Consider the following 23,060-nt stretch of genomic DNA (forward strand, 5'->3'; position numbering starts at 1 on the left):
ATTACACACACACACACACACACACACACACACACACACACACACACACACACACAACCCCCTTCTCCAAAACACCCATCCCTGTCATATGTTCAGCCCCTATTCATGCACACACACCTTGTATCCCAAATAGACGTTCCTGAACCACTCCCATATACAGCTTTTTAACACCCTGTCTCTCTCTCTCTCTCTCTCTCTCTCTCTCTCTCTCTCTCTCCCTCTCTCCTCTTCACATTCCCTCACTTTCCCACATTCTAGTCGTTCCTCCTTTCTTTCCCTTCCCCATTTAATCATTCACTCGTTTCAAACACATCTCTTCACCCAGACACACATCCCTACAAGCACCTAACTCATGCTCCATTACGTTCATCTCCACCCACACATCCCCCACTCACCCTTCACATCTCACTCTGAACACTCATCCACCCCCACACAAGCATTCCACACCCCTTCCCTCCGTTCCTCCCAACCACTCCCCTATTTCTTCCTACATTGCTTCACCCACTCATCTACCCACACACCCATTCCTACTCTACCTACACCCACTTCTGTACCCCATCCCCTCCCCTTCACCTACCCCCTTCCACACTCCCCCACCCACACACCCATTCTTACCCTTCCCACACCCATTCCCTCATCCCTTCCCCTTCCTCTTTACGTACCCCCTTCCCCACTTCCCCACCCACTCATCCACCCCCACCACCATCCCCATCAGATGACGTAGCAGCTTTATGACGTGGGCTGGCCTCCTCTATATATACCCCCACACACACCTTCGGCCCCCAGTCCTTCCATCTGTCCCCCACCAAACACACCTCCCCCGTCCCTACCACGCACGCTCCCGTCTGTGCCGAGTTGAAGCTACGGGAGGCAGACAGACCTTCACCTCTTCACTTCTCGCCCGCCCTCCACACACGCGGCGTCTGCTGCTCCCTCTCTTACCCCGGCGCAAGACACGTGAGTAAACACACATACACACGCACATGCATACCGAATAGACACAACTGCCGAAGGAGGCGCTGGCGAAGGGGATTCATAAGTGTTAGTGGTGGTGGATTCTCGGACTGACGATGGCAGACTCTGTGATTCGACTGTCTCGGATCCAATTAAAGATTTTTTTTTTCTCTTAAATTTCTTTGAGCCTGGTTATCATCCTTTTTAGATACAAGCCCATAACTGCCGAAGGGGGCGCTGTCGACGGTGATTCTCAACTGGTGATTCTAGGACTGACTATGGTGACGTGATTCAGTTGTTTCGGATCAGTGTAAATACTGTTTTTACAGCTTTTCTTTTAATGAGGCTGATTTAGAAGTTTTTTGGCAATTGAATGTTATACGTATTGGTTTGTTGCAAATAATAAGCAAGTAACCAGTTTTTGCGAACAAAGCGTAATCTTACAGGAATATATATATATAAACTTTATAGTTGTGCCTGTAAAGTGGGATTCGTGATTTAGCTGAAGAGGACATGAGGTCGGTTTTCAGACCATTTAAATTTTCTTTAACTTTCATTGTGCCTGCTAAGTGTTCTCAGCCATAAGAGATGGTTTAGTACTGATTCTGTCTTACTCCTTTGGTTGCGTCGGGAAGTTAGACTGCTGATCAGTTAGTTTAGACTGAAATTCGTTTTGTTGCAACACTACATTATTGTGCTTGTCAAATGTGAGTATTGGTCGACTGTTTCCGTCATGTGATCATTTTTACGCGTCTTCTTTGGACTGTGAATGTTTGACAGTATTGCGCCTGTAACATGTTGGCTGGTGAGAGACCTTTGAATATATCCTGGTCAATATCATCTTAAGGAACAAAGTATCAGCATAAAGAAATATAGCAAGTATAATTTTTTACGTTCCTTTTATTGCCCCATCAGGTGCCACTCCGATCATGTTATTTTCTTTATTACAATGATAGCTGGATAGTTACATTAATCTGATCTAATCTGTAGCGATAATCTAATGTATCTAGGCTAAATATAACTCACGGATATAAAGACTTAGATTCACATTATCATACTTGTACGAACTGCAACTCAGAAACCCAGCAAGATTTGTTTTATTTATTTGATCATTTGAAAGTGATAGGAGATTGAGCCTCTCGATATTCAGTAGGTATAATTAAGATTCCATAAAGGGTTAAGATGTTCTATGCAAAATGAGTCGCTAAAACAGAGGTGCAGTGAAAATATCAGCCATTAGCATCAGTGTTGGCCGTACAGTGAAATCACACCTGTAGGATTGTAACTCGTATTCTAAAGAACTCTGGATAATTCTCAACATCTCATCCTTAGCAGTTTATTTTGCATATTACACCTCAGTGATTTGTATGTTATGATGCAAGTTTACGTTGAAATTTAGGCGGCATAACTGAAACACGCGAGAATGCTACGGTGTAACGTGGAAAATAAATCTCTAGGAAGTAGGTGTTACGAGACCTCTGTACCATGTGGAATGCAGTACTGTGAACGATAATGGATAGTCTCCGTACTTCACCATCATGGCATTGGTTCTGACACATGGGCCCGTATTCTGACTGGTTATGGAAGCCCCCCTAACACCTCTGCCTAAGTGATTTATTTGGCTTATTACACTTTGTGGCCTCCTCTGTGTTGCTTGAATCGTTCTAATATCGCCATACTCTGCATAAATAACATACAAAATTATATTAGTCAGTCGTGCCCCAAAATAAATCGGTAAGATAGACGTGTTAGGGAACTTCTCGGATAAGCAGGTATGGCCAAAGACAAATTGTAGCTTATGGACAGGACATGATTTTCTTTTTTATTTTTCTTTTCCTTTTTTGTTTTTCATTTCTCTGACTAGATGGTGATGTACTGCCTCCCTTTAATTCTCAAACTTAGCATTAATTCTCACCCTTGATAATAAGTGTCCGAGTGTGATTATTAGCACCATAGATCCCTCCAGTTTTGCTTATTACTCCTTACTGTCCTGTTCTGTGTTATTATAAATCCTTCCAACATCGCCATCCTCTGCATAAATTCCGTACAAAAAGATATTAACCAACCATATCCAGAAATAAATCGCTGAGGAAGAGGCGTTAGCGAGCCTCCTCAACCGACCAGAATACGAGCTTAAATGTTTCTCTTCAAGTCGCGAGCATGGTATTAATTTTAGTCCTTGTGGAGAAGGACATAAGGTTTCTCCAAGACAGTAATTTCTCCTCTTAATTTTCAACGTTAAATCCATCGTCTCAGTGACTTTTTTTTTTTATTCTTGCTTCCTTCATGCGATTTTACTGAGCTGTGAAATGTGTGTATCCGTGAAGGGGTTACAGAAGTAGAAATCTGACCCATCCAGTTCAAAAAGTCTGTCTTAATGTGGGTAAAATTGACTGGAGGTAGCAGGTATTAAACATTAGCACGTCATCAGTTCAGTAATAATAATAATAATAATAATAATAATAATAATAATATCAAGTTATCTTTTGCTACTTTTAAATGCGCCAGTTCTAAAGAATTCAGTAGCGCATGAGCCTTAAATACAACATGTCTGTCAGTACTTAAAGCAACAGTGCGTCAAAAAACAGGCTCTGTAAACCATAAGACTTACACACACACACACACACACACACACACACACACACACACACACACACAAAATAACAGAGAGCCAAATTCATGACCCGTTCATTTCGAGATGCCTGGACACACTGCGTTAAAAAGACTGTCGCCTATACTGCAGGTGTGTGACGGTCGACTGCTTTACTGGTTTTACTTCACGACCCTAAATTTTTGATCTTTGTATAGTACACAACTCGTTAAATTCAAAAACTGTCTTCTTGGTCTATCTTTCCCTCTACCTATGACCTCCAGTCTTTGTTCATACATCTTCAAATAAGTGGTTCTTGAATTAGGCTTTTTGTTAGCGCATTACCATATTTATATTTTTGTACTAGCAGTAGAATATTTCCTGGTTTAAGCAAATTAGAACCTGTACAGTAGCAACAGTTATTCTTAGTGTTACAGCACCCGATAAATATAACCATAATCTAAACGCCGTCTCGCTGGCGTTGAAATTACTGAACCTAACATAATACTGCGTCGCACATCAGTCTGAGCGAATTTCGTATAATTTAAGCACAGAGAAACGTAACCGGAACGATTCACGGTAAAGAATTAACAGTATATTTACTGGTTGTAACTCCAGCTCTTCTTTCCGCAAACTTTCGCTTACCGAGAACCCAATTTTCCCCTCCTCAATTTACTAGTTCACGAGGTACAGGCAGCAAAATTTATATGTTCTTGCTCACAGTCACGATGAAACATAATCCATGCGATGCCTTGTTCATTATGTATCTGAATGTCATGTTGGTCTGCGTAACGAGGATTCTGATGTCAAACTGTCATACATTAATATTTTCAGTACGTTGACGCTGTTATTATTCTTGTTACTTTCATTTTTTAAACTTTACGGGACCCTTCAGGGCCAGGTCCGGCACTTTGGAAAAGGGGGATGAATGATATTTGACGGAATTATCGAAGTTATACTGACACATCCAGATTCCTGAAAATACCTTACCAGTTCTACCAAATCCCTCATTCCACTTAAATGGCTGTATGAAAACATGTAAGATATGTTGTGCATACGTTTTTGTAAATAACTCTATTCATTTATTATAAGTAGTCATTGGTCTCCCGAGAACAGGGGGCGTACCCTCCCCCCACGCCCCTAGTCCCCCTAAATCCGTGCTTTTATGCATTTGAATGCCTGGAATTCCTAAGTAACAGGGAACTCTGACTGATGCCACATTATTGTAGCTTAACGAGTGACTTACTAGGAAATAATTTGGTTCTCCTGAAACAGAACATACTGGGGAGTATTTCCAAACTCTTCGTCCTGATGTCGGAATATAGAGAGCAGAGAGAATAGCGAAACGTCAGAATAGTGAGAGCAGAGAATATCAGTTTGTCAGACTACAGAGAGCAGAGAGAATATCAGTATGACAGAATATTGAGAGCAGAGAGAATATCAGTATGACAGAATATTGAGAGCAGAGAGAATATCAGTATGACAGAATATTGAGAGCAGAGAGAATATCAGTATGACAGAATATTGAGAGCAGAGAGAATATCTGTACATTTTGTTTAAGGTGTACATTTTTTTTCTTTATTAACCCTGTCATGGTAGGAAGTACTCTAGTATTCTATTCTAGGTAACGTCAAATAATTCAGTCGGCTGAGAGTGAGTCGCAGGAGCCTGAGTGTTCATACAAGGTCTCTTTACTCCGGCCTCTTCATACCGTAAACTAAAACTGGGACCTGGAACGTCAAGTCGACTGTTTTGGGTAGAAGTCTGGATAATGTATGTTAAGGTGATTTCATTGACAGTCACGCTTCCACTGCGATGTTTTGTTCGGGTTAATTCCAAACGATAATTTAAGGAGAGAGAAAGCGTAATGAATCAGAGGGTTAATTTGTCTCCTTAAATTTGGACACCCAGTCAGTGATATCTTTATACGACACCGAGACTGACAAGGATAGCACGCACAGTATCCGTTTTACATCCAGGTAGTATCGGCAGCAAAAGACCTCATACTCCTCTCTCTCTCTCTCTCTCTCTCTCTCTCTCTCTCTCTCTCTCTCTCTCTCTCTCTCTCTCTCTCTCTCTCTCTCTCTTTCTGTATATATAATCTGTCTGTCTATCTCTCTCGCGAATCCGACACAACCAACACTGATGACACTGAACCGCGGCCAAAATTTCATTAGTGTCGGTGGCAGCGGATCCAAGGGACAAATTCGTGTAGGCCATGGAAAGAGAGGCAGGAAGAGGCGAGATGGCTGTTGCTGTCTCTAGCGGGACTCAGGGAATGCACCTACTTTCGTCTAGGGAATATTTAACCTTCTCATGCACGGAACAAGTCTGGTATTCGGTTCCAGCAAATGCCAGACCTTTTTTAATTCAGCTGGAAGAACGCTACAAGAGCCTGAAACTGCATATTGCTCTTACCACAGCCCCCATACTCTTAGAATTTTTTTTTAGTATTCTTTTCTAGCTAATTTTAGACGATATTTTTCAGGTGCTAGGTGCGTCATACTAGCTGGAGAGTGCTGAAACTAGACAATTATAACCAAATATCTTATCGGGCTGGATGTTTCGACTTTCCTGCAAAGTGTTTAAGTAAATCTGAGAGTACACTTTATATCCTTTCTGTACATGTGCGGTCAAAAACACTGTCACCCTATGTTCCAGCCCTTCCTGCCCCATTACAGAATTATTAAGCTTACCTTCACTCACTCGGGATGTTGTACATATTTCTGGACATTGAACCCTCTTGAATATTACTTAGTCACTGTCACTATATTGTCCTTACTTTTTGATGAAGCTTCGAGGAATCGCAAAGGAACAATTCGCTCACTCTCTAACCTTAAAATTGTGACTAGACTTGCGCTCCTTTTGACGCAGCATCTACACACTAAATTATTGCTAATTTGTCTGGAAATGTGCTCTTTACGTTTCAGCAGTGTCGAGAAAGCGTAAAAGAATATTTATGAGCCAAACTTCAACCCCTTTTGACAGGATCATTATTGATTGTTTAGCAATGCGCCTGTAGGTTTTGACAGTCTCCATGTGCTGTAAAGGACCATTTGACCCCCAAAACCATGCCATTCTCGCCAGACCTGCAGCCCACCACTCCCCAGCCCTCGTACAGCGCAAACTTCAGCACTTGCCTTCCTCGTCGGGACATAAGAAAGAAGGAGAAGCGAGCAGACATTAGTGAAGTTTGAGCTGTTTATATATTTTTTTTTTTCTTTTTGGAAGATGTTTAGGCATTTTTCGGTGTCTCCAATTTCCATGACCGTGAGCTTTGATGTCTTTTGTCTCTTTACCACAGGGAGTTCAGACTTTTTTTCGTTTTCCCCATTTTTTTTTTTTTAATACCTAACTCCTCTTAATTAGCGTCCAGTTCTTCTGCATTGCTATGTTTTCTTTTGTCAGTTATTTAACGAAAGATTATTTATTTATTTATTTATTTGTCTTTTGTTATTATTATTATTATTATTATTATTATTATTGAAAGTATTTTTTTTACTTCGATCTGATAGATATTCAGTTTGGTGTACAGGAAGGGTTAGTAGCCTGATTCTTATACATATCTAGAGTTTTGCACTGGCACAGAGATCTAGAAATATTGATGTTAAGGAATGCATGCACTGTGTAGACTGAATAGATTGGATAGTATGAGAAATGTAGCGACTCATAACCGTTGTGGATAAGGAGGTTAGCTGATGAAGAGATAGATTAGTTTGTGCTATGATTACGCAAAGAAAGTGGACGTTAATAAGGTAGTGAAAGTAGAGTCTGATGGAAGGAGGAAGGTAAGAAGGTGGATGGATGATGTAATTGGATGTTGGGAATGTGAGTGGATGTATGAATAACCCATCAGTGTCCGGGGTTCCTCTGTGCGGGATTTTGCTGGAAAGGCATAGCGTACCACCCTCCGCCTCTAGGCTCATAATCGTAAAGCTTATTGGGTCCATACCTTGAAGCTCCACTTTTTTCTCGAAAATGCTTAATTTCGTACATCATAAAGGACCCAAAATATCAATGGAATAAATGACGTATAGAAGCTGAGGAAACAAGAAATTTGGCACAGGAAGAAAATGGATAGATATAGTATGAACGGAGATCTATCTATCTATCTATCTATCATTTCATTAACAACCGGAAAATATATTCAAAGTTACACCATTACGAGTGAAAAAAAAAAATATGCAGTGAATAATTATCCTTTCAGCCACATACTCTAATTTACGGCATAATTAATTTGTTACATAATATTACTGCACACTCATAGGGGACATAGCAGTAAATTATTCAGGCAAACGCTCATGCAAATAGTGAAATAATCAAGTAAATAATTATACCTGCAGCAGCGCCCAGTTATGCGATGTAAGATAAATGGCCTGCCTGCCTCCCAATCTGCATACTGCGGCCCTTGTGCTAAAACGCTTGACATGCATGATATTTTGTGGCCGTAATGGTGTGTGATTATGGACTGCTAAACATTTCCAGGTCCAGAAAACAATAAAGACATGATTAAATGTAATAAACAGACGAATATGATTGAAGGACAACAAGTGTCTAATTGTAAGATCGAGAGGTGTATGATTAAAAAAAAAAAAAAAAGTGTGTTAGTTCAATAATAATAAACAGTAATAAAAATCTTCGAACAGTGAACTAACAAAAGCAAGGGAGCCTGTGTTTGTGTGTAAGTTTCTACCCAAGTCATAACTACAGAAAATAAAAAATTGCCGTTTTTTTTTATTTACTTATTTATTTATTAAGACTGTATGCGTCCGATCGAGATGGGTAAGTTATTCCCTCTTCAGACTTTTCTCTCACTTTCCTCCCTAACCCATCACTAGCAGAAAAGGAGAGGAGAGTGAGAAGTAGAAAAGAGGCGAAAGAAATGTGAGAATTTTAGGTGAAGGAAAGTGAGAATTATAGAAGGGGTGAGCGAGTGAAAAATAGAGAAGAGGTGAGAACCGCCCAAAATGACGGCCAGAAACAGAGGACTCTACATTTTTTTTCTTCTATTTCAACAATACGTTCGTTACTAAGTTTCGTATTATACAGATCGTGTTTACTTTTCATCTGACACTAAATCGCGAGTTTATTTTGAACGGTAGCGACGAAGAGACTCACTGCTGTATTTTAAAACTGGGTACGCGGAGGCTTAGACAAGTTGCTGGTATCTGGGGGTCAATTTCATGACAGTTGTGAGTACGGGAGGTTGCTATACTGCATTCCATTGTGTATAACTCGGTCAGCAACGAGACAGAACGGTCAAACTTCTGTCAATCTGTCTAACTGTTTGTCTATCTATATCTTTATCTTTACCTATTTGCATGTGTCCGTGTAGCTGTTTCTCTGTCAATATCTGTACTTATCTATATCTGTCTATCCATCTAGCTATTCATCTGTCTGTGTACATCAGTATCTATACCTATCTATGCCTATCAGTCTATCCATATCAGTATCTATACCCATCTATATCTGTCTATCTATATATCCATCAACAATATTTTCCACCATGGGTTTCAGTAATGGTGCCAAGAATTTGTGGTTTGCCTTTTCCCTTTCTCAGCCTCATGTTTAATATTACAGCACTTCAGAAATTCAGAAGACCGATTTTTGGCCGGAATCCAGGTCCACCCTCCATTCTCGCCCACACTCCTCCACATACGTCTCAAATTTATTCTGTCTCCACATTTTCTGTGTCTGTGTATCCGTCTGTCTGTCTGTCTGTCTGTCTATCTATCGGTCAGTCAGTTAATCAGTCAGTCAGTCAATCCGTCTCGGCCACGTTCCTCCATGTACTTTTCAAATGTATCTTGTCTCTTCATTTTCTTTCTCTGTGTCTATCTGTCTATATCTATCAGTCAGTCAGTCAGTCTGTTTATCTATCGATTTATCTATCTGTCTATCTATCTGTCTGTCTATCCTTCTCTATTCGACATCTTGATACATCATCTTACCCCCCCCTCCCTTTTTTTCTTTCTTTTTCCTAACTCTCCTTCATCCCTCTTCTCCTTTTCGTCAGTAATAAGACCCAGGTGTGTAATCTTTCTCCCACCTGAAGATGGAGAGAAGCACAGTCCAGAAACCAGGAAAAATGGAATCACTAAAGCAAGAGAATTATCCTATGAATATAAAAAAAAATGAAAGATTGATCTCTATGAATGACATTAATTTGTGGCTGAATACAAGAAATAACAACAACAGTAATAATAATAATAATAATAATAATTATAATAATAATAATGCAGAAATAATGTAGATGGAATTATAACAAGAAGAGAGAAAGTAGAAGTGTGCAGACGATCAGCAGCGCGAATTCTTGACCAAAAGGCGAAAAAAATAAACTCGAAAAAGCGAGTGTTCCATAAAGCAGGTGGAATTATATACAGAGCAAAAATAGAGATACCACTAAATCCCGCTCAAAGCCTCGCCGAACTTACGACCCTGACGGAAACCACAGCTCCTTGGAGAATACGAGGGAACTCTGGCGGGGAAATAAACACCCAGCGAAAGATTACGGGGACTTACGTTACGAAGATGCGAGGTCGTAAACGCATCCCTAGACTCGCCGCCCCGTGAGACAGAGAAGTGTTGAGTAGTTGAATTTTCCCCCAAGAATGTGCCATATCTACCTGGCATACTGAAAAGGTAATGATAATACTACTTCTTTTAATCTGCTAGAATTACTTGACGCATTATTTAATCCAGAATGTGAACGCATAAAAAATTGCAGCCTGTCAGTGAAAAGGTGTAAAAAGGAGACTAAATATTTCAAAGCGCTATTGATAAAGGTGCGAGATACACGTGTTTAGAGTGCACATAACTACGTCCTGCTTGGTGATAAATGATAGTCCCTAATTGTAGTACAGTATCTTACCCTGTGTTGGACATCAATAAAAGTACCTTCTTTCTTTTTTTGCTATTGATTAACACCCATTCTTCCTGTGACGCACCACCGTCCCTCAGACACTTCCTCATCTGGATTATACACCCTTTTTCTACTCTTGATTTACACGATATAAGCTGCGAAAGGAAGAAAAATCTGAGCCAAAGTAAGGTGAGAGTATAGTGTGCCAATTCACGTGACATATCTCTAACCACTTCCTGCTTGGTTGATGCTGGTGGGTCGAGTTAAGTAAAACCGGAGACTCAATTCTACCTTATAAGTGATGGTCATTATATTTCATTCAATTACAACTTAGCATTCAAGCAGCGGGATGGGCCCAGTTCCGTCAGATGAAAGAAAATAGAGTTCATTTGTTCATACACAGAAGATGCTAATTGATAACAGGAGGTTGCAGTTCCTCTCTGTTTTTCGTGTTTTTAAGTAATGCCTTCCCTTCCCCTCGTAGCATCCTTGCCATTTACGCTTATGTGTATGTTTGTGATTGCCTCCTACCCGCTAATGACAGCCCTAACACAGTCCTTATTCAGATATTCGCTTTCTCACCACCTAATTCTTCCTTTGTCCGCTCCTCTCCTCCTTACAAGTTGATAGCGAACCTGACAACATTTTACGAGTGTTCCCTGTCATTTACACACACACACACACACACACACACACACACACACACGACAGTACCACCATTACCAGTATTCCTTAAGCAGCTTCGAATATGGATGCCTCGATACCTCCCCCACGCTCCTCACCCCGTCCCACCTCACTCCCCTTAACAGCAGCACAGGTTCACCAGAGCACAGCAGCATCATTATTTATTTATTCATTTATTATTTTTATTCCCGTATGGTCATCTCGTTCCCGCCAAAGTTGCGTAAGAAACAGCCGTCGTGCAGTTTCTTTCAGTGGCGGAACTGTTGGATCAGGTGTTAGAGATTGTTGTTAGTCTTCTTAAGGTTAGCGTTGCTCCGGTATTCCCCTCAAGCTAACGCCAGACGATTTTATTCAGCCTGAGAGTGTTAATACTGTCACCATGACCCCGTTTATGATCAGGGCAACTCTACTTTTTTTTTTTTGTTCCAGCTGCCATCGTCTTTTTTACTAACTTCTTAATTGTAGCTGTTTTTCTGTTCGTTATATTATGCTCGTTTTCTGCTTATCATTATCCTTTTCCTCCTCATTTGTCAGTTTTGTCAGTGAGCGGTGGCGGTGAGGAGTGAGGGAGTTAGGGAGGGCTAGCGGTGTGGGATGGAGGGAGGAGGAAGGGAGAGAGGATAAAGGGGGAGAGGGGGATGCATGGGTAGGGAGAGAGAGGGAGGGAGGAAGAGTTGAGAGGGTAGGGAAGGGGAGAGGGAGGAAAAGAAGGACGGAGAGGGGTCAGGGAGAGGGGGAGTGTGGAAAGGAGGGAGATAGGTAAGGAGAGGAGGAGAGGGAGGGCGGGAGGGAAGGGAGGAAGGGCGGGAGGGATGGAAAGAAGGAGGGTGTGAGGGAGGGTGGGGGGTCATTATCCTGCGGTGGGGGTCGTAGTGGGTGTCCAGCGCGGAGATAGCATCGTTTTATTTCACCAGGTTCACTGTGCTCCTAATTTTAACTATAACGCCAAAAGTCTCCCATTTTTTTCTTAGTTCTCGGGGAAGTGTAAGAGTGTGTGGATTAGAGCAGGAGTTCACAGGAATAGTTCCCTAATGCTGAAAGAAGGGACCAAAGGCTGAAGTCTGCAAAAGTTGTCCCTTCCAGAAAAAGTTGACTAAAAGAACTGGAGTCAAGATCTGCTCATTTCGAGATGCGTGGACATATTCCGTTTAAAAGGCTGGGGGTCCTAGACAAGCTGATTAAGACAACAGTTCCAGAGTTCACCCGCTGTGCAACGCCAGATCTAAATGTGGCATCCCCAGCGTATAATAATAGAAAGTGGGTATTAGTGGCCAGATGCTGACGTGGGAGGTCTGCTGAGGATCACTGCTTTGATGGTGTCCTGTAGGTAGACTAATGAACCTCGTATCGGATACCTTCTTTACAGTGTTTCATCATCATCATCATCATCATTATTATCATCATTCAAGCTTCGTTTCCCACGTAACAATGGGGTCCAGGGGCCAAGAAAAATTTTAGCAGACTTTTGGATGCAATTGGTTCGACATACTCAGTTAAGAAAGAAGAGGAAGTTAATCTTTTTAATGCATCTTTCTTTAACATATCCTGACATTCGAGTTACCGTGAGGGGAAATCATCATGTCTGAAAAAAACATATACTGGGCTATAATCATCCAGCCATCATCATCATCATCATCATCACATTTTTCTCACATACAGATAGGGTTAGGGTTCAGGATCATGGAGAGAGAATGCTTGAAGGCGGGAGAACTACCAACAGCGTATGTAATGAAATAGGCCACAGTCTTCACGTCACTAGAACCTTTAAAATGATAATAATAATAATAATAATAATAATAATAATAATAATAATAATAAAAACCACAAAAGCCACACTCAAAAAAAAAGCCCTCCTTCCCACACAGAAAACGTTTAATACTCTAAAAACCGACCGGATCCGACCTTTCCTCTATCTGATATGTCCATCTCGTGATTATCATATGAATTCTAGGAGGGACACTGGCATTTTCCGGCGGCTGGGTCAGAATGTAACCCCACAAGGCAGACGGGGAAGCTCTTATGGGACTGTCGGCACCAGCGTTTTCAGAATTTTCTCCTACTTGCTCCTTTATGTTCTATTTCTGTTATCTTTTTACCAGTGTAGTTTAATTTCATCCACCCTCTTTGGATAAAACACACACACACACACACACACACACACACACACACACACACACACACACACACACACACACACACACACACACACACACACACACACACACACACACGAAGTCGTTTCAGTATTCCCCCACATATTCTTCTTTTTTATTCCTCCCACAGTAAATCCGGTTATACGGAGACGAAATCCCTCCTTACCGCATTCGTGGAGGGTCGTAAATCGAAACGAAAACAGGAATAGCGTGCCAGAGTAGGAAGGTGAAAAAAGCCATCTAACAGTTACATATTAAACAGTCTCCATGTTAATAAAATCCCCAAATTTACTTGAATGAAATAGACATACAAAGTCAGAATAAACCTAAAGTAAAAAGAAAAAAGGGAAAAACAATCATGCAATCTAATATCACCCTCAGATGTCAAAAATATCCACAGTAATTTCCCTTATCGTCCACAAACTCTATATTCTCAACTAAATCACTCCTGATAATGCTGAAGTAAATCGTAACTCAAGGAAAACTCAGTAAAAAGTTAAAGGAGGAAGGGAAGAGCAGATTACAAGCAAATTTTTTCCTTTAACCCTTACGAAAGCACCATTACATATAAATCCCAGTTGACTGGAATATATCGCTTCTCGTTACATCGGTGGATTTTGTTAATATAAGAAATAATACCAGGTTAAAAGAAAAACGATAAATGCTGCCTTAGAATAAAATTTCGAGGGATTAGATAGGGAAAAAACACCATTATCTGATTTTTATGGTCAGTTACAGAAAATAAAAGAATAGAAGCCTAAAACAGGAGTTAAAATGAAAATCGTGGTCAAAGCTCTCTCTCTCTCTCTCTCTCTCTCTCTCTCTCTCTCTCTCTCTCTCTCTCCGTCTTTTCCTTCATTGTGCCACTAAAACGTAAGCCCTGTAAAATAGACCAAATCACCCCTCATTGAATTGGTGGGAAGCGATAATGTCCTTCCAGCGTGAAAGAGAGAGAGAGAGAGAGAGAAAGAGAGAGAGAGAGAGCGAAAGAGAGAGACTTTACCACCGACAGGACAGAAAGAGAAGAAAACGAGAGCAGGACATCAAGAAAGGAAAGTAACAGCACACTTACAGGAGGACGTGAGAGAGAGAGAGAGAGAGAGGGAGGGGGGGGGGTTAATATATAGCCCTGATCTGCATGAAACAAATTACCGGTGTGTCGCTCGTTCGATGTCTGTAGAGTTTCCGGCCATGCGTCTGTCTCTTCGTTGTCGATTAGTCTTTTTCTTTCTGAAGTAAATCTCTCTGGTTTGAATCTCTCTCTCTCTCTCTCTCTCTCTCTCTCTCTCTCTCTCTCTCTCTCTCTCTCTCTCTCTCCCATTAGTCAAGTTCTTGAGCAAGGCTTCAGACTTTCCTGCCTCTCTTTCTCATGGTAGTCCGCCGCCTGACCTGTTCTTTCTAGTTTAGGATTCTCATTTCGTCTCTCTCTCTCTCTCTCTCTCTCTCTCTCTCTCTCTCTCTCTCTCTCAGTGACCAGTTTCGTCCCTCTCCGTAGTGAAATCCAAGTCTCATTCAATGTCCAGTTGTGTCCGATTTGTCTGGCTGAGGTAATGGACATGTTTCCCTCCTATCCAATACTCTCTCTCTCTCTCTCTCTCTCTCTCTCTCTCTCCATATTAAACTACTGTACTCTGCTTTACTTCACTTCCTACCCTCACAAATAAAAAATAATAGCCTACACTATTCACCTGTTGTGTAGCCACAATAAGGAAGCTTCGCCATAACTATGTATGGTATTGACTGTAGTTATGAAAATGCTGTTTTTGTGTTCACTGCCTAAAAACTTCATATGAACACAACATTGAATTTTGCACAGTTATAACAGGCTAATTGTATGCTTTACCGTAACCATATTCCTTTCGGATGATGAGAGGGACCACAACTATATTTCTGTTAAGTTGCAGGTTTACAGCTCTTGTGGTTTTCTCAAAAACGTGTTACGAAGAAAACAATGAGCAGATTTTAATTCGGTACTCTCCACCAGGCTAAATGGCAAAATATTCGGCCAAAATTTTCAGCGAACTTTATTTTCATGGGATGTTCAACCAAATTGCTGTATCTCAATTAATTTCTGCGGTATTTTAGTTTCAGATATGCAGTTTTTGCACCAAAAATGAGTATATGACCTTCAAAAATAGGTCAAGCTCATTTATATTGGCACAAGTGCATACATTACCCAAGGGTACCTTCCTGTACAATATCATCAAAATCTAAGAAAAAAAATTACAAAGAAAAATAATAATAATAATAATACCAAAACATATGGCGAAGCTTAATATCATAACTGGGTATCCCTTCTTATTATAACTTATTCCCAATCCATAATCACGCCAATAATTGAATCGGATCTTATGAAAACGCAAGAATAAGTGCATTTAGGTATACCGGATTCCACTCCCCACACCTCACTACCCAGCCGTAATGCAACACGGAGTTATAAAGTCTGGGAGCTTACACAACCCCGCGATAGGAGCGTTTTATAATAGGTACGGAGAGTTTTTCGATAATAGAGTTTTGGAGTAGCGCAATATTGAGACGCTCCTTTAGAATTATTTAAAAAGGTCACACTGTAGGTGTGTGTGTCGCTCCTTTAGAATTATTTAAAAAGGTCATACTGTAGGTGTGTGTGTGTGTGTGTGTGTGTGTGTGTGTGTGTGTGTGTGTGTGTGTGTGTGTATGTGTGTGTGGTTTTGTGGTGGGTCGCACTCGATTTCTCTCTCTCTCTCTCTCTCTTTCTCTCTCGTTTCACATCCCATTTTTTCATGTTTCCCTCCTACACTGACCCTCTCCCCCGTTTCCCTCACATTTTGCATCCAAGTCTCTCTCTCTCTCTCTCTCTCTCTCTCTCTCTCATACACGCACACGTCTCCAGCCTGAGCACCAAGCGGGCCTGTCAACCACTTTCTGCCACTCTGCTCTGAATAACGTTTGCAAAATAAATAAATAAATAAATAAGTTGGCCCTTAAAATAGAAATAAATTAGAAAAGTTTATTAAATACCTTAGAGAAAAAATATGCGCAAAAATTGTATCAAGGAAAGAAGTTAGTGTATTAAAAATTATATTGAAAAAAAAAAAAATTAGAATGCATTGAAGGAAAAATGTTAAAATATGTGCTCGCTGGAAATAGTGTGAAAAAAGACGTCATCGCACTGAAGTGAATATCTGGATGGAGAGTGGGAATTAGTGCCGAGGTGGTGATATGTGAGGGTGTGTGGTGCGGAAGACGACTGCTGGACTGAGGGAACAGGCTATCAGATCTACGGACACACACACACACACACACACACACACACACACACACACACACACACACACACACACACACACACACACGTAAATACAATCAGACCTCTCACTTTGTTCTTTTCTATTTAATTTTCTTTTTTTTTTTAACAAATGTACTGGACTAAAACAACATCACAGTTTCTTGCAAAAATATAAAAACAAAAGTCTCATACATTACACTGACTTTATTATCCTTTATTTTTTTTCAGTCTTCTAATAATGACACTACAGCAGTCCTTGTTATATGGGCTAAAAATACACGGTAAAAACTGGTCCTTCCCTACGCCACAATAGCCTTTACGTTATTCGCTAATGGATTTATCATATTTATCTAGAAATTTGTTTAGGCAATATTTATGTGGCTGTTGGCGTTGTGTGTGTGTGTGTGTGTGTGTGTGTGTGTGTGTGTGTGTGTGAGAGAGAGAGAGAGAGAGAGAGGGAGAGAGAGAGGTGTTGGTATTGATAAAGTACGCTCTCTCTCTCTCTGTCTCTCTCTTACCACATTCACCCCCAAAAATCACACAGTCACCAAATAAACAACAGCCTCGTTTTCGCGCTGCGTATGGAAATCGCGCGGGAATTTTGATTTGACACCGATTATGTGAAAACGCGAATATTTACATCATAAAAACCGAGGCCAGAAGCAGATTTTTATATATATATTTTTGTCTGGTCGTGGTGGGTAGAGAGGACGTGGTTGAAAAAGTGCTGCATAGAATGGATTCATTTTTTTTTTTTTTTATGTAGGCGTAGGTTCGTCGTGGTTCCGTAGTTATATTGTTCTTGTCAGTATTATGATTATCGTTATTATTATTATTATTATTATTATTATTATTATTGTTATTATTATTATTACGAAGAAGCAATTTGCTCGTACTTGCTCAGTTTCAACGCTGCAGCCATCATACTTGGCCACCTGAATCCCTCATCTGGCGGCTTCATGTGATCCAGTATCATCCAGTTCCCAGTACTGGTTTTCCAGTTACATCCAAAAACTTATAAAAATAGTCTATTCTCAGATTCTCAGCAACCACCGAAGGTACAGACCTGACATTTTCGTGGGACATAGCCAAGGTCGGGGAGCAGGTCTGAAATGACTATCTGCCCATTTGGGAGAATAGCTTCTGAGGTCGTCCAGGGTCAGTGGAAAGTAGTTTGAGATCCGCCATTTTTGCTCTGCGAGGATTTTGTTGCTGTCATCTTCGCCCAAAGTGTTTGATACTCTTCTAAGGGGCGCTACTACACTAACTCTTCACTTCGAAGTGCTCACTATATGAAGGGCGTTGAAATCATAAGGTCCAGCGATAGCTTGTCATGTGGTGAGTTATTGATATTGCCAGTGGTAGTTTCTGTCCTATTTATTATTATTATTTATTATTATTATTATTATTTATTATTATTATTATTATTATCAATTGCAGAATTTTATTTCATGTGGGCAGGATTGATGTACAAACGCAGGAAAATTCAAAACCACGAAAAATGGTCGATTTTCCAATGATTTTTTTTTTCTCGCTTTCTTTTCAAGTTCTGTAACCAAAATTAGAATGCTTGCTTAACAGTACTATTACCGAATCTTCTAAATTCATTTTTTTCTCGTTATTTTCATTATTTAAGTGGCGATAACCGTGGTAACATGCAGCATAAAGATAAACTTATAACAACATTATCTTGAATTGGGTGATGCTAAATTATATACAGGGTTGCAAGGAAATGAAATATAAACTTTAGTTAGGGGTCCAGCGTGGTCACTAAACCGCCTATTTGAGTAATTCAGTAAAGAAGAAGGAGGAGGAGGAGAAGGAGAAGATGGGGAGAAAAAGGAGGAGTAGGAGGAGGAGAAGGAGAAATAGGAGGAGAAGGAGGAGGAGGAGAAGAGGAAGACTAAGAACAAGACGATGGAGAGAAAGAAAAAATGAGCGCAGAACAGACAGGTTGGTCCAAAAACAGCGCCTCACTAAAACTCACCCGTGGGCATCTTTGTGTTGTGGGGACGCCTCGTGTGCTGGTGAGGGCGTGGGTGTAGCAGTGGGAGACGGGAATTAATAGGAGGAGGAGGAGAAGAGGTAACGAAGATGCTGGATAAAAACTTTAGGAGGAGAAGAAACGAAGATGTACGATAAAAACTGGAGGAGGAGAAGGAGGAGAGGAAACGAAGATGCAGGATAAACACTGATAATGCCAAGTGAGGGAAGGGTTATATATGGACCACCCTGTATTAAAAGGAGAATCAGAACAGGAATGAATCAGTCTTGCAAAATGGTAGTCGGTAAAATACATGTAGCTGTTGGGAGGCTATTTCAGATTCTAGAGGCAACTAACAGAGGAAGAAAAGCAAAGACCTTTGAAATGCTTGTTTAATATAATACTGGTACTATTGGCTTAAATGGTGGGTTGATTGTTGATAGGTAGAGATGCGGGCAGGGTTATACAATAGGAGAGAGAGAGAGAGAGAGAGGGCAATTACATCCTGAACAGTACCACCTGACGTCGCGAGAGGACTCTTGATGTAATCATCCCACTCTCCTACTTTTTACCCAAGTGATTTTTCGGCCATTAATCCCTTTCACCTCAAGGGGTCCTAAGCTCTTAACCTCCTCATCATGGACAAGACATTTCGATTCTGTTCCGCCGCCCCAGACGATTTCTCCGCGTCGTATAGCGGTAAATGAGGTCAATGTCAAGGCCTCTTGTTAAAGTACCGGTAGTAAATTTCTGTCCAACCTTCTCAACATACCTTTTCCTCCTGTACCTATAAACCCCATCCCTTCATCTTATCCTCGGTCTCCCCCTCCTCCACCCCCTCCACCTCAACCACATACTTTCTCCTTGGTAATCTCTTAGTCTCCATCCATTCCATGTGGCCAAACCTTCTCAAGTTACTTCAGATGCTTTCCGTCACATCCACAGCAACACCAATAACGCTTCTCCACGTTCTCATTGGTATGTTTGTCTCTCCAAATAAATCCACCTGCCTCCATCAGATTAACAGAATACAATAGGTTACCATAAAATAAAAAGATGTTCTGAAACTTAATATCGAAAATAGTAAGTTAAGAATTCGTAAAACCGCAAAAAAATATATAAATAAATAAACACAAATACATAGATACGTAAACAAAGTATGGTCCAGGAGTGAAAAGAAAACGAGAACGAAAATGCCAGGGGTAACTCGTTCATTACGGATGGATTTAAATATAATTCCCGAAACCTAGATGAAACTCTGGCACGTGGTTTTCCTCAGGCGGATGCACTGGACTTGTACGGTTTCAGAGAGAGAGAGAGAGAGAGATAACGTAGTCCATATAAAAAACAGAATATATGCAAACGGAGATTGAATGTTTGCATGCTATTCTAGAACCAGGTCAGACTGCACGAGTAACTACTGGAATGTTAGTCAAACCAGCCCCTTCACCACAACAACGCATCTTTACAATTTATAGTGTCAATTTCCAGAGGATTTTATTCAACTTAGGAAATAACTCTCATAATGAATGGGTTAAGGAAGACCATATCTAACCCCTCGGGATCAGAAAGTCTCTCCGAAGCTGAATACAGTCGTGTGTAGGAAAGTTGGTAGTATCTAACCCTCCCAGTTCGAAAAGTCTCTCCTTTGTTGAATTCGATCGTTTGGAGGCATCAGCAGCAAAGTTAAAAGACACCGCCATGATATAGGCAGATAAATCGGTAGAAAGATTGATCTCTTACCCAGTCATCTAGCGTATGAGGTGGCTTGATCGGTAGAGAGGTGGCCTGCGGTTCTACCGTACCCAAGGTCAAATCCCCACTGTGGCAGGGAACAGTTTAAGGATTTGAATTTCACGTAAAGCAGAGTTTACTGATCTACCAGACGACCCGCCGACACGTTGTAAAAATACCCCCGCTAATACCAATACACCAGTCCTGTATGGGACAGCCCTAGCATATATTCAATACGGACGGTGGGTGTTAGCGCCGAAGTGGTGACATGACATGTAGAGGTGTATGATATGTAGGAGGACTACTGGGCCTTGAGAGCAGGCTGTGAAGCCTATGCCCAGAGTCGAACACATTAAAAAAAAAAAAAAAAGCAGGAGCGAAAGCTCACCTATACCGTTTCAGATATACTGTATATATATATATATATATATATATATATATATGGGTCTGCTTAGCCAAAGAAACATGGGTAGAGCAACAACAACATGAAAAAGTGTGATATCAAAAAGAATTATTTAAAAAAAAAAGAAAAGAAAAAATGCCACCACAGAGATAGCTAAAACTGTACTCTTATGCTGGTACGTCTATCATTGGAAGGTGTATGTATGCAAATATGCCTCTGGCGCTGTGGATAATCAGCAATTTGGGTTCGGAAAGGATATACTTGAGCTTGCCTGATTGCCTGTTACTTAAGATATGTGGGTACGACAGGTAATTATACTGATCTGTCTATCTATCTGTGTCTATCTACCTATCTATCTGTCTATCTGTCTATCTATGTATATGTATCTCATTATTTATCAAAGACTGTAGCTGGCATTTCCATGTGTGTGATCCAATACTAAATTATTGCTGTGAGTCTGTATATTCATCTGCCGGTCTGTCTGTCTGTCTGCCTGTCCCTCAAGTGTTATTTATATGAACTTCCATGATTTCCTGTTAACTAAGATGGATGGTTAATAACGAGAACCTCTCTCTCTCTCTCTCTCTCTCTCTCTCTCTCTCTCTCTCTCTCTCTCTCTCTCTCTCTCTATCTCCTTCCAGACAATTTTTTTCATGGTTGTCAGAGGATTGCCAGGTACAGTCAGCCTCAAAAGTGATGTCGCCTTCCCTGTTGCTCTCTTCACAATATTACAGTGTGGCGGACCTAGGGTAAATGGTCTTAATGACAGTGATCAGAGGCCAGATAAATCGGTCAGTGTCAGTTGCTGCGGTCTTCCCACGCCGATTTTCAAAGACCACGGAGAGAAAAGCATTAGAGGCTACAGAACTTTTGATGCCGCCTGTTCCTTGGCTTATCAACCCTTTCATCCTCATGGACCTATTTTGGTGCATTTTTTTTTTTTTTTTTTTTTTTTTTTTTTTTTGACAGACGATTTTATTCATCTGATGGATTTTTTTTTGTATTAACAGTCAACAGGTTAACGGCTTGAATATGGTGATGTATTATACTGTATTCTTGCTGTCTCGGAATTATTTTCCTTTTACTTAAGGATAGACTTTCCGAACTGGAAGGGTTGAACTGTGAAGGTTGAACTGGAAGGGTTGAACTGGAAGGGCTGAACTGGAAGAGTTAAACTGGAAGGGCTGAGCTGGAAGGACTGAACAGGGTTGAACTGGAAGGGTTGAACTAGAAGGGTTGAACTAGAAGGGCTGAACTAGAAGGGCTGAACTGGAAGGGTTGACCTAGAAGGGTTGAAGGATTAAATGCAGCCTAATTTGACCCCTTGAGGAATAGAGGGATTATCTTAGGCTGCATTAAAATCGTCTGATCGTAGCGAGAATCCTCTACAATATACAGGGCACGTCATCAACCTTAAAGGGTAGTGATTGCTTGGAAATTTGACTTATATGCCGTAATTAACTCCCCGTGACAACTTTTACACAACACGGTATTAGCTCTTTCTATCTCTGTAATACTTCTCGGAAATTCTATCTATCTATCTATTGCCAGACGCCTCAATACCGTTTGGGGTGGCCACAAGCAAATCGCCTCCAAGTCGCCCTGTCTCCCGCCATCTCACTGCCCTGCTCCCAACTCACACCCCCCTCTCTCATATACCTCTCCACCCCATCCCTCCATCTCATCCTCGGCCTCCCCCTCCCTCTCCCCCCATCCACCTCACTCACATACACTCTCTTCGTCAGTCTTTCACCCTCCCTCTCGGAAATTACAGTTATATATTATCACTTTTCTCACCTTGATCTCCTCACGTTTGAGATAAAGACCGTTGATTAAATTAGTCTGCTTTACATAACGCGGAGTTAAACGTCAATTAACCAGGTGTCTCTTTTACTTGACCCGGAATCAGTTTTAATTTAACTCTAGCTCTTTTACCTTACCTTGGCCTAGATTTTCGTGTTTTACATCTTATTTCACGTAGCTTAGAAAAAAAGAGATTTCGGCTCCTCATTCTCTCCATAGCACATATTCGTGACCAGCATCATAGACTTGTTGATCTTTTTCAATAGTTCCGCACCGATGATAGATAATAGATGGTAATTGTAGGTCGAGGGAAAGTGAAAATATTATAGCGACTCTCTTACATAACGAAGAATTAGCTTTCGATCTCATTATTAAGGATCGCGAAACCTTACCTCCTTGAACCTGGTGACGTAATCTTAGACTTTATTGTTACTCCTTTCAGATGGTTTATATGTCTGTCTATCTGTCCAGCTATCTATTTATCTTTCTATTTCTCTGTCCATCCACCCATCTATAGTAGCAGTAGTAGTAGTAGTAGTAGCAATGATATTTTAATTATTATTGTTATTATTATTATTATTATTATTATTATTATTATTATCTGTAGCTGTGAAGGGATTAATGA

General features: G+C 40.8%; 1 protein-coding gene across 1 annotated transcript in view; it reads left to right on the forward strand.

Annotated features, from left to right (window-relative positions):
* The first annotated feature begins 801 nt into the window (after positions 1-801).
* Mip (Myoinhibiting peptide precursor) overlaps positions 802-23,060 on the forward strand; it is a 206,971-nt gene continuing 184,712 nt past the window's right edge. Inside the window, exon 1 of the mRNA XM_080274323.1 lies at positions 802-957. The gene's annotated coding sequence lies outside the window, so the exon portion shown is untranslated. The remainder of the gene's footprint in view (positions 958-23,060) is intronic.

This window comes from Coenobita brevimanus, chromosome 6 (assembly GCF_032717465.1).
Source record: "Coenobita brevimanus isolate Jiangsu-jjx chromosome 6, ASM3271746v2, whole genome shotgun sequence".
NCBI lineage: Eukaryota > Metazoa > Arthropoda > Malacostraca > Decapoda > Coenobitidae > Coenobita > Coenobita brevimanus.